Here is a 12,412-nt window from a genome sequence, read left to right as displayed (position 1 = left end):
GCGTGAGGCTGTGTTGTCGGTTTCATTTTATAACCTACCCCAGCTAGCCAGGGAACTGGTGGCTCCCAGCGTTTCTGACTTTTCTGTCTTACGGGCCACGTCTTCCCGGTGCCACGAAATCCATCACAGCGAGTGGTGCGCTCCAGCCGAGGCAGGGACCCGGCCCGCCCGGCTCCCGCGACGTGGGCTGGGATGCCTGACCTCGTGCCCCGCAGTGGAGGCCCCGCTGGCTGTAGCCTCCAGGCTCTGCAGCGACGCAGGCTCCCAGCCCCAGCCTCTCTTGCTGGCACAGGGCTCAAAGTCCACGGCACTTCCAGGCAGGCACCTTGGGGCGACGCCCACACTCTGGGTCCAGCCCCCTGGCATGGCCCCTCCAGCGCCACCCCCCAGCAGAGAAGTAAGCAGCCCCAAGTCTCACCGCTAACTGGGGGAGGGGCTGGGTTCCAACCCTGCAGATCAGCCGGGGGGCACTCAGCCGGGCACTGGCAGGCTTTCCCCGTCACCTGGCCCGGGTGGCGCCGGGGAACCTGGTCCCTGAGCCTCAGCTGAGTGTTGGTCTGTCGCACCCGGCCAGCTGGACGAGGAGGGAGGAGTGGGTGACAGGAGCCCGCAGGCCCGACCCTCACTGCATCTCCTTTAGCAGCGGCCAAGGGAAACTTCTCTTCCCCGTGAAACTCCGGCCACATCCGTTTCCCCGTCCCGTGCCGAGTCCACAGCCCGGTGCTGGGGCCGCAGACGTCACGGCTTGAGGAGCAGAAGGGACCTGGGCAGGGGGCAGAGGGCAGGCCCTGGCCAGGAGGTCACCACATGGCCAGGGACAAACAACCTGGCCAGACTCCAAGCCCAGGGAACCCCGAAAGGGGTCCTTTGCTTGGACAGAACTAACGCTCCCGGGGCGGGGGGCGGGGCGGATGCAGAGCCCAGCCTGGCGGGAAGAGGGCAGCATGGGAAGGAGCAGAGGACCATGGAGGCCCCCCGGGGTCAGAGACCCCCAGGACAGGAGCCTGGCAAGGGGATGGGCGGGGCCTCTGAGGCTGGCTTCCTGCAGGCGGCCTCACCACAAGCCCTGCCCAGGAGCCAAGGGCTGAGAGCAGAGCAAGCTTCCAGGAGCACTGTCGGGGCGTGGCCTGGCGCGGGAGGGCGCAGGGTCGCACCACTGGACCCAAAAAAGAAGCAGGCGCCGGCGAGATTCCTTCTCTGCGAGTGTTTGTCTTTTCTATCGTGAGCACACGTTGTTCGCACAACCAGAGCGGGTCAGCCATAAAACAATTCTGGGGCTTCCTGACGTGGGGTCCTCCACGGGGGCCCGGGGCTGCCTCCGCCATGCCCCGACAGGGCTCGGGGGATCCCCAGGGCCCGCGGGCGGCCGCAGCCCAGGCTCCCCGCTCTGCGTGACCTTGGGCGAGTGACAGCCTTGCAGTTTCCTCGTGTGTAAAATGCGGCGAGTCCAGAGTCCAAAAGGCCCTTTCCGCTGTAAAGACTTTATGTCTCCAGGCCCCCGACTGGACGGAACCTGCCGGGAACTCGCAGGCTGCGGCCGACCCGGGGGCACGAAAGGCTGGGAGGGGGCCCCGACGGCGCTGGCCTGCGGAGGAGGCGCACGGCTTGCTCAGCGGCCTCCGTGGGGAGAGCCTGTGCCCAGCGAGAGGGCCCCCCCCCGGGCGCTGCTCAGGGAGGGAGGAGCCGAGGGTGCTGGGTCCCAAGAGGGCGGCCAGAGAAGGGCCCCCATAGTCCCCATGTGGAGCCACAATGCACTGGTCACTCCCAGGCCCCATGGCCATTCCTGCAATGGTCACTCCCAGGCCCCATGGCCATTCCTGCACTGGTCACTCCCAGGCCCCATGGCCATTCCTGCAAAGGCACAGCCAACGTGAGGATGGGGATGGAGAAGAACACACTGGCAAGGCCAAGGTCAGTGGGGTGGCCAGCCCTCTCGGGCCTGGGGCGATGGAGAGCCTGTGTCCCTGTCCACGTCGGCCTGGGCACATCCGTCCGTCTGCTCCCCCGGGCGGTGGCAGTCACCTGACCCAGGAGGTCGTGCCCCCTCCATGTCCAAAACCCATCTGCTTCCCTCGTGCCTCCCGCCAGCCCCTTCCTGGCCCAGGGCCCTCCCACCCAGGCCAGCACCGCGACCCAGCCTCTCTAGCTCCTAGGAGCACGCCGTCAGCTCTCGGGCCCCGGCAGGCGGTGTGCGGGCAGCAGGCTCAGCACTGGGTCGCAGGGCTTGGGTGGGGAGCAGGTGGAGTCAGGCGTGGCGCTCCCAGTCCTGGGCAGGCCAGCTGCCTCGCAGACTAGAGCTCCCAGGTTCCGCTGCCAGATTTCACCGCTGGCACAGTTCCTCGGGGCACCTCCACCTCCACTGTGGGAGGGTCCGGGCCTGGGCACTCTGCTGCCCATTCAGCTTCCCACGACGCAGCAGGTGGGGGACCAGGATGGAGGGCCTGGCTCCTGGCTTCGGCCTGGCCCTGCCCTGGCTGTTGCGGCCATTTGAGGCGGGAACCAGAGGGAAGATCTCTCTCTCTCTGTCTCTCTCTCTCTCTCTCTCTCAGTACAGAATTTCCCACTTCATGTTTCCAGAGCGTGGTTGGCCTGCGTTGGCTGGAAGCATAGGAAGAGGAGCTGTGGATAAGAGGAAGCCACTGTAAAACTGTTACCTGCACCCTTACCCAATCCATCTTTTCAAACAGAATAAAACACAAACCGGGTCGCTACACGTGCTCAGACGTGAGGGCGCTGTGTAGCCGGCCTCCGTCACAAACGGTGCGCTCTCGCCTGTCCTCAGACTCGAGGGGCGGCTGACACGCGCCCCCACCCCCCACAGAGAGGAGAGCTGGGCAGCACTGCCCACCAGCGTCACGGCGGCTGGGCACCCCCAGCAGAGGGACCCTGGCAGTCGGGAGTGGGACCAACCCAGCAGAGGCTCCGGGACACCCAGAGAGGCCCCGCGTCCCTTCCTGCTGACCCAGAGTTCCTGGAGCAGGAGCTGTCTGCCGTGGACACACGGGGCTGCCGTCCCAACCATGGCCTCATTACGGAGCTCCTACTGGGCGCCAGGTCACAGGGCGAAAGCTGAGCCTCCCTGTGGCATCACCTCCAGTCCCACAACCCACCCACGGAGCAGCCATTACTGCTGCTGTTCTTAGACAAGCTAACTGGGGCTCACGGCGGGTGAGGGACGCAGCCGGGCTCTGACCCCGGGGTCTGCTGGGCGCCAGCTTGGACTCTGGCCCCTCAAACCCCCAAAGAGCGTGGAAGGAACGAGCCTGTCCATCCAGGTCTCCGAAAATGCCCTGGACACAGAGTGCCTTCCCCGTGCTGGGTGCCAAGGTGTCTAAGGCGGGCCCTATCCAGAAACCCACCGGGAGGGGGGCCATGCGCGGCTCAGTGCCCACCAGGGAGCAGCTGGCCCCACCAGCCAGGAGCACGGAAGATGGTGCTCGCGGGGGACTCTGGCCTGGAGCAATCTCTCAAGCTCCCCGCTGTCCCCCATGTCAACAGCGATGAGACGCCGGGAGAGCAAAGCCCAGGCACCACGGTCGCCTCGCCTGGCCCGACGCAGCCGAGGTCGCCCCGCGCTCCCCAGCCGAGCACCACACCCAGCTGCAGGGACAAAAGGCCAAAGACCGTGCAGGGAGAGAGGGTGCCCGCGGTGGGAGCTGTCTGCCAAATGTCCCAAACCTGGGAGAAGGGGCAGGCGGGGACAGCACCACCACGCTCAGGGCACCCGGAGCAGGTCGGGGTGCTCCGAATCCGCCCCACACCCTCCCAGGACAGGCCCTGACCCCCTCCCTACAGGCCCAGTTCTCCTGCATCAGCAGCTCGGCCTGGCCGGTCTGGCCACTCCCTGCCCGGGGCCTGCAGGTAACAGGCCGGCACGTCCTCTGCCCCACTCACAGCAGCGGCTGAGCGGCTGAGGGAGACCAGGAGAACTGGACGGGCTTGCGTGCCTCCTGCCAGCCGCACGGCGGGCGGCGCTGCCAGTGGTGATCAGAGGCCGGTGGAGTGGGCCTGCCCGGGACGCAGGGAGGGGGAGGGCGTGCAGGCCGCCCAGGGCCCTCCTCAGGAGCAAGAGGGGACCCCTGCGTCGGCCTCCAGTCCTTGCCATGAGGAGCCACCTCTGACGCCCCCCACAAGAGCACGCCCCTCTGACACGGCTGCCCCCTCCACCCTTCTCCCCGGGCCTCGGAGACAGCCTGGTTGGGAGAGGCGGGGCTTGGTGCCCGCGCAGGCAGAGCTGGGGCATCAGTGGGCTACATACAAACAAGACGCAGCATGAGCTGGCAGCAGGCAAATGGTGTGGATGAGCTGCTTGGGGAAGGGCTTCCAATGACAAAAGTCACCCCACAGCACCAACCCACTCATCATCAAAGAAAGGAAACCAGAAGGGGCCAGCACTGGGCCCACAGGTCAAAGCCTTGGCATCCCGGTCCCGGTGCCGTCTGAGCCCAGCTGCTCCGCTTCCGATCCGGCTCCCTGCGAATGCACCTGGGAAGGCAGTAGCAGCAGGCCAAGCACTGGGGCCACGGGGAGAGCAGTGTGGAGTTCCCCTCTCCCTCTCCCTCTCTCTCTCTCTCTCTCTGTCTCTGCCTCTCTCTCTCCCTCTCCCTCTCTCTCTGTTACTCTGCCTTTCAAATAATTAACTAGGTGAATCTTTTTTAAAACATGAAAATTAGATATTCTATTTATTTATTTATTTTTAAAGATTTATTTTACTTGAAAGTCAGAGTTACATAGAGAAGGAGAGGCAGAGAGAGAGAGTGGTCTTCCATCTGTTGGTTCACTCCCTAGTCGGCTACAATGGCTGGAGCTGCGCTGATCCGAAGCCAGGAGCCCAGAGCTTCTTCCAGGTCTCCCACAGGGGTGCAGGGGCCCAAGGACTTGGGTCATCCTCCACTGCTTTCCCAGGAGCATTAGCAGGGAGCTGGATAGGAAGTGGAGTAGCCGGGACTAGAACCAGCGCCCATATGGGATGCCGGCCCTTCAGGCCAGGGTGTTAACCTGCTATGCCACAGCGCTGGCCCCTCTATTTATTTTTTTAAGATTTATTTATTTGAAAGGCAGAGTTACAGAGAGGCAGAGGCAGAGACAGACAGAGAGGTCTCCCATCCACTGGTTCACTCCCCAAGTGGCCGCAATGGCTGGAGCTGGGCAGAATTGAAGCCAGGAGCCAGGAGTTTCTTCCGGGTCTCTCATGCAGGTGCAGGGGCCCAAGGACTTGCACCATCTTCTACTGCTTTCCCAGGCCACAGCAGAGAGCTGGATCAGAAGTGGAGCAGCTGGGACTCGAACTGGAGACCAATGGGATGGTAGCACTGCAGGTGGCGGCCTTACCTGCTACGCTACAGCACTGGCCCCGATACATTCTATTTAGAAACAAACGCCTGGCACTGACACTGGCACTGTGGTACAGGGGATTAAGCCGAGACTGCAGCGCCAGCATCTCACACGGACAACTGTTTGTGTCCTGGCTGCTCCACTTCCGATCCAGCTCCTTGCGAATGCACCTGGGAGAACAGTGAAACATGGCCCAAGTCCTGGGCCTCTGCACCCGTGTGGGAGACCCGGAAAGCGCTCCTGGCTCCTGGCGTCGGATCAGTGCAGCTCCAGGGCCATTGCAGCCACTTGGGGAGTGAACCGTGGATGGAAGACCTCTCTCTCTCTCCTCCTCTCTCTGTAACTCTGCCTTACCAATAAATAAATCTTTCATAATAAAAAAGAGAAACAAAAGTCCATCATAAAGATTATTATAATAATGAACAAGTAGGGATGATCTAAATATTGGACTAGACAGTACACCAAAAATTATAATGAAATATATGTATCCACTAAATGTGATGTTATAAAAATATTTTGGGAAGATGTTTACAATACATTGAATTAAAAAGCAGCTTCCAAAAACAGTATTATGGGGGCCAGCACTGTGGCGTAGCAGGTAAAGCCACTGGCTGCAGTGCCGGCATCCCATACGGCCACTGGTTTGAGTCCCAGCTGCTCCACTTCTGATCCAGCTCTCTGCTGTGGCCTGGGAAAGCAGTAGAAGATGGCCCAAGTCCTTGGGCCCCTGCACCTGCGTGGGAGACCTGGAAGAAGCTCCTGGCTCCTGGCTCCTAGCTCTTGACTTTGGATCAGCCCAGCTCTAGCTGTTGTGGTCATCTGGGGAGTGAACCAGCGGATGGAAGACCTCTCTCTCTCTCTCTGTCTCTCTCTGTCTCTGTCTGTCTCTGTAACTTTGCCTTTCAAATAAATACATCTTTAAAAAAGTCTCTCTTAAAAAAAAAAGCAGTATCACAGGGGTAGATGCATTTGTCATTTTTACATAAATCATTTGAAAGGCAGACAGCTAGAGGCCTTTCACCTGCTGGTTCGCTCCCCAGATGTCACAACACCCAGGGTCCGGCCAGGCCAAAGCCAGGAGCCAGGAGCTCCATCCGGGTCTCCCACGAGGGCGACAGGGGCCCAGTGCTTGGGCCAGCACTCGCCTCCTCCCAGGGTGTGCATCGGCAGGAAGCTGAGCCGAGAGAGCCGGGACTCAGGCACTGGGATGGAGACGCGGGCACCGCAGGCGGCATCCTGATTGTGGCACCCAGTGCCTGACCGTGAGTCAGTCCGCGGCCGTCACGCAGGCTGTGAAGCCTGGATTCCACGGGGCTGACAGGGCTGTTGACGGCTCAGTGATGGCACCGTGAGCTGTAGTCCCTTCTGTTTTGCCATGTTTCGTGCCACGTTCCTGCGCTGCCTTCCTAATGAAAAGCCAGCTTCGTGGTGAGTCACCTGCTTTACCCAACGTTCCTGGGAGACGTGGAGCTGCTTCTCCCGCTTAGAGGTGGGGGCGGGGAGGGGCAGGAGGAGGCTGCGGGGACGCGCCCGCAGGGAGGCCCGGCGTTCTATGGGAAGCACACAGGGTCTGGAGTCTCCGAGGTCAAGTTCCAACCCCGGGTCTGGCGGCTGGCTCTGGGGAAGACGTCCACGCGGGGGAAGGGACAGGGAAGTAGGATTATTCGGAGGATTAAATGCGATAAGGAGTTGCTTTGTGAAGTAGGAAGCCCTGGTCCAACGCGGGCTGCCGCAGTTAATAGCATTCTTTGCGGGTTTGACTTTGGCGAGCAAGGTGGCCAGCGGCTCCAGCCGGACCGCGCTGGCTGGCGGGAATGCTGGACACGGCGGGTCGGGCTGACCCTGATTCCCGGTCCGCAGGGGCAGGACGTGAGCATGAACGCCCTCTGAGCTGGGAGGCGGCCGGCGGCCTGAACCCAGCACAGCCCCTGCGGAGAGCGCCCCGGTGAGTCACGTGCCAGGCACTGGCGGGGAGGCGTCTACACCCGTGACCTCCTTCACCCACACCTGTTTACTGATGCCGTGGCACGACGCTTGGGGGCTGAGCCGGGCGGACCGGGGATGCCACAGCTGGTCATCCAAGGAGCCCGGGAGGGGCTGACTGGGGTTCCGGTCGGATGGGTCCCCACCCTGCACGAGACAGGCGCACGCGCGCTGAATCACACGCCCCTCCGCTGCGCCCTTCTGCGCGCGCGGCGCCCCTCGGCGAGCATTCCTCCCGGGGGGCCGAGCTCTCCGACCTGCTGCGAGCCCTGCGCGGGAGGGGCGCCGCCTCCTGCCCGCCCCCTCCCCACCGCAGACCCCTCCCTGCCAGGCTCTGCCTCTCCCCGCGTCCGCCCGCCCTGGCTCTGGGTCCAGCCAGCACCTTCCTCCGTGCACTTCATCATCTCACAGGCCCCCAGGGGCCCCCACCCCCGGACCAGGTGTCCGGAGCTCAAGCAGGAGGCGGGGACCGCTGTCACCAGAGTCGGGGGCGGGGAGGGGGCGGCCCACGGCTGAGGCTCGGAGCTTCTGTATTCCTGGCCGCACACAGCCCCTTCTCCGGCTTACCCAAGGAGCCTTCTACACCCGCCGCCCTGCCCCCGCTCTGCCACCGCTCCCTCTCCCGCGGGAGCCCTGCTGGTGCTGACAAGCCCTGGGCTGCAGGCGCCCTGGCAGGTGCGGCGCCGCCCGCCCGCCCGCCCCGGATCCGGAGAGGCTCGGCGTGGTAGGGGCATCGAGGGCCGGCCGCCCTGGGTTCAGCCGGCTCGGGGCCCGCTCCCAGGCCAGGCTGCACTCCGCCGGCTGTGGCCAGGCCCCGCTATCCAGCGGAGCGCAGCGCCAGGACCGGAGTTAGTGCTGCCTGCTTCGTTCCTCCCAACCCCACCCACTGTGTTTTTTCTGATCCGAATCTCATTTCGAAATCGCCTGCCCAAGGGGTTTCCCAACGCCTCCTAGTTTTGAATCAACCTGCCGCTTACGGCACTCCCCAGTGGGAGACGTTGTCGGTGGGGCCTGGCCTGGAGCCGCCCCACGCTGGGCGAGGACTCACCCCAAGGTGCTCACCAGCCCGGCCATCGACCTCCGGCGGGCCAGGGCTACAGGATTCAGGGTGGCCCCTTCCGGGCCGCCCACGTCCCCTCTGTCCCCAGCCTCGTCTTAGTGAACGAGGTCCACTGCACGGGAAGAAGCTTTTGCCCACCTGTGGCTTGCTGGCCGGGCTCTGGCAGTAGAGGCCCTGACCTGGAGTGACCTTCAGAGCAAACTCCGAGGGCCGGGTCTCTTTCCCTTAGTTCTGCTGGGCTCGCCGCGGTGCAGTCGCTCTCTGGAGAAAGCCGAAGGGCAGCCCGGGCCTTGCACCATGTTCTAACCAGCAGAACGCTGCCCCTTGAGGTGTATTTTAAAAATCACTCAGGGGCCGGCACTGTGACGGAGCAGGTAAAGCTGCCGCCTGCAGTGCTGGCATCCCATATGGGCACTGGTTCAAGTCCCGGTTGCCCCACTTCCAATCCAGCTCTCTGCTATGCCCTGGGAAAGCAGTGGAAGTTGTCCCAAGTGCTTGGGCCCCTGCTCCAACGTGGGAGACCTGGAAGAAGCTCCTGGCTTCATATCTGCCAGCTCTGGCCATTTGGGGAGTGAACCAGCGGATGGAAGATCTCTCTCTCTCTCTCTCTCTCTGTCTCTCTGTAACTCTGCCTCTCACATAAATAAATCTTAAAAAAAAATCTATTGAAGCAGGAGGTGTTCATGCAGCAGGTCAGATCCCACATCCCCCACGTCCCACGCTGGAGCGCCCACTCCATCTCCCACCGATTCCAGCTCTGCTGATGCACACCTTGGGAGGCAGCACACGGTAGTTCAAGTAGCTGAGTTCCTGGCTGCCGGCCCTGGGCTGTCCCCAGCCCTGGTATCAGGAGTGAGTCAGCGTACAGGAGTTCGCTCTGTCCTCTGCCTCCCAAATCAATTAAACAAAATCAAAATCAAAATCTGTTGAGACCCTCTGGTCAGCATTCAACTCACAGAGGGCCAGTCGCTGTCCATATGAGCGGCACGGACACTGACACGGAGCACCCTGGTGGCACCAGCCCCTCTCGCTGACACTGGGACTAAAGCTAGGCCTCCCGGTACAGCCGCCGCCTGCAGCGCCGCCATCCCATGTGGGCGCTGGTTGGAGTCCCGGCTGCTCCGCTCTGACCCAGCTCTCTGCTGTGGCCTGGGGAAGCGGTGGAGGATGGCCAAGTCCTTGGGCCCCTGCACCTGCCTGGGAGACCAGAAGAAGGTCCCGGCTCCGGATCGGCTCAGCTCCAGCCATTGTGAGTGAACCAGCGGATGGAAGACCTTTGTCTCTCCTCTGTGTCTGTAACTCTACCTCTCAAATATATAAATAAAATCTTTAAAAAGAAAAAAAAAAAAACAACCAGCACACACACACAGCAGCAGAGGCCCCTGACGCCGAGGGCGTCTCGGCAGAAGCACAGCCAGGGCCCAGGGTCAGCCTGCCGCCCTCCCTCCCCAGGCCTTGGCTGCCACAGTGCCACCGTGCAGTTTTCCCTCTGCTGGGGACCAGATGGGAGTCCCGTCCCCCTCCAGCCGCCACAGCCCAGGGTGAGGCTGAGCCGCCCTGCTCCCGGGCTCCGGGCCCTCTGCCTGCCTTCACGCTCTCTCCGGGCCCTCTGCCCTGCTCCCGGGCTCCGGGCCCTCTGCCTGCCTTCACGCTCTCTCCGGGCCCTCTGCCCTGCTCCCGGGCTCCGGGCCCTCTGCCTGCCTTCACGCTCTCTCCGGGCCCTCTGCCCTGCTCCCGGGCTCCGGGCCCTCTGCCTGCCTTCACGCTCTCTCCGGGCCCTCTGCCCTGCTCCCGGGCTCCGGGCCCTCTGCCTGCCTTCACGCTCTCTCCGGGCCCTCTGCCCTGCTCCCGGGCTCCGGGCCCTCTGCCTGCCTTCACGCTCTCTCCGGGCCCTCTGCCCTGCTCCCGGGCTCCGGGCCCTCTGCCTGCCTTCACGCTCTCTCCGGGCCCTTTCCTTAAGCAACTGCCAGGCCCCGATGGAGTGAGCTCCCTCTGGGCTCCGTGAGTCTCCTTTTCCAAGCCCTCCCGCCCCCCACCGTCGCCGCTAGAAGATTCCCGCGGGTGAGAGACCCACCTGGGGGACACAGCCATGATAATCTCAAAAAACTCGACTTGGAGCCGGCACGTGGCACAGTGTAGGGCAGGGCCTGCATCTCCTGTGGGGTACCTGGTTCCAGAGCTGGCTACCCCACTTCTGCTTTGGCTTCCTGCTAACGGCGCACCCTGGGAGGCAGCAGGCGGTGGCCCAAGGACTTGGGTCCCCGCCACAGACGTGGGTGACGCAGGCTGAGTTCCAGGCGCCTGCTTTCAGCCTGGCCTAGCCCTGGCTGTCACTGGCACTTGGGAGGAAACCAGCATACGAAAGATCTCTCTGTTCTCTGCCCTTCAAATAAAAATTATTAAAAAAAAATGTGTTTAAGAAATCAACTCCCTGTCACTCGTGACGAAGTGGGGCTCATGGTGGAGAATGCTGACAGCTTAGTGAAGCGCCAGGGCCCAAGCAAGGGGCACTGCTCGGGGCCAGGCACCAGCCCGATCCACCAGCGTCCTCCAGCCTCGGCCCTGCCGGCCGGGGGCCAGGGCATCCGCCCGATAGGCACGGCCATGGGCAGTTACAGGGTCCGAGCTTGCCTGCATCCCCGGAGGTCCCCAGCAGGCTCCGCCCAAAGGTGGGGCTTCTGTGGCACCTTGCGCCCGTCAGGTGAGCAGGTTAACCATTCCCCTGCTGCTTTGAAAAGCCCTTGTAAAAGTGCATCAGAGGAAACTGTTTTCACGCTACCTATTATTAGCTCCCGGAACGGCTGCCTGGGGGTGAGGAGGGACCGAGGGGCTGACCTGCCGGTCACCCTGCTGCTGGAGATAAGGCCGCGGCTGTCACACACAGGAACACAGGAATGACAGCTCCAACCAACAGCACCACGTGGGACAGCGCCCGTGGCGCCCTGTCTTTCTCGGGACACCACCTCCGGGCAGTAGACGGAGACCCTGGCGGGGGAATCTGGCCTGACCCCAGTGCGGTGAAGACTTGGGGGCACCCTCCCTGGGGCAGCTCAAAGTACTTAAGACTGCGCTCTTGGAGCGAAGGGAAAAGGCAGAGCCTTCTCGTTTCACCACGACAAACCAGCCACGAACCAGCCTCCACGCACCCCTCACACCGGGGGAAGGTACAGAGCTCAGAACGCGGGCTGGGCCTCGGGGCCACAGCGAATGAGAGCGACTTTGACTTTTCTGTCTGGGGCGGGTTGGTCCTCAACGCCTCCCGGGGGCAGTCCCTGGTGGTCTGACAGCTCAGAATGGTTTCCAGATGTGGGCTGACCTTGAACCCCCTGCTCTGAAAGGGGACCGAGGCACGCACTGCGTAAATAACAGACGCGCACTTGAGCAATTAGAGGAGGAAAGCTGTCGGCTCAGTGGTTTGGAAGGCTGAGGTGTGGTTGGCGGCATTCTGTGCATTTTCTCTGGGGCTGAGACGTGCACACAGTCACAAACAGGACTTTAATGAGCTTATAAATCTGGAGTGACTCCATCTCACACGAGCGGGGCTGCGTGGGCCCCGGGTTCCCTCCCAGAGGCCACCCGACCACTTCCCCTGCGCCTGCTCCGCCACGCCCGCCCCCCGGTTTATTCCTCTACCCAGCCAACTGCAGACAGCTTGACTCGCATCCCGAGCCTCACACCGGGGAACGATAATGACCGTGGCCAAGCACGCCGGCCGGCGTTCGCCCGGTTCCTGTGCTCCTTAGCTACCGGAAACGCCTGCTGAGCAGAGCTGCCGCCCGAGGCTCGCGCACGCTTCCCCAGGAGCTGGCTACTTGTCCTGGTGAACCTTCTGCAGCTCACGGTCCAAGCACGCTGACCTTGGCAGTCGCCGCTTGCTCTCCCGCTCTGGCTTTTTCTGTCCACACTATGTCTAAGCATGAATTCAATTCAGCTTCAAAGAAATTGGCACACAAACAGTGTCAACAGTGTCTTGCTGACAGGGTGAGACTAACACAGGAAACGCCCCCTGCCGCCGGCCCACGGCCCAGGCCCAGG

Source organism: Oryctolagus cuniculus, chromosome 1, assembly GCF_051225735.1.
Source record: "Oryctolagus cuniculus isolate XC-2025 breed Fujian yellow rabbit chromosome 1, ASM5122573v1, whole genome shotgun sequence".
Taxonomy (NCBI): domain Eukaryota; kingdom Metazoa; phylum Chordata; class Mammalia; order Lagomorpha; family Leporidae; genus Oryctolagus; species Oryctolagus cuniculus.
This window is presented reverse-complemented; position numbering follows the sequence as displayed.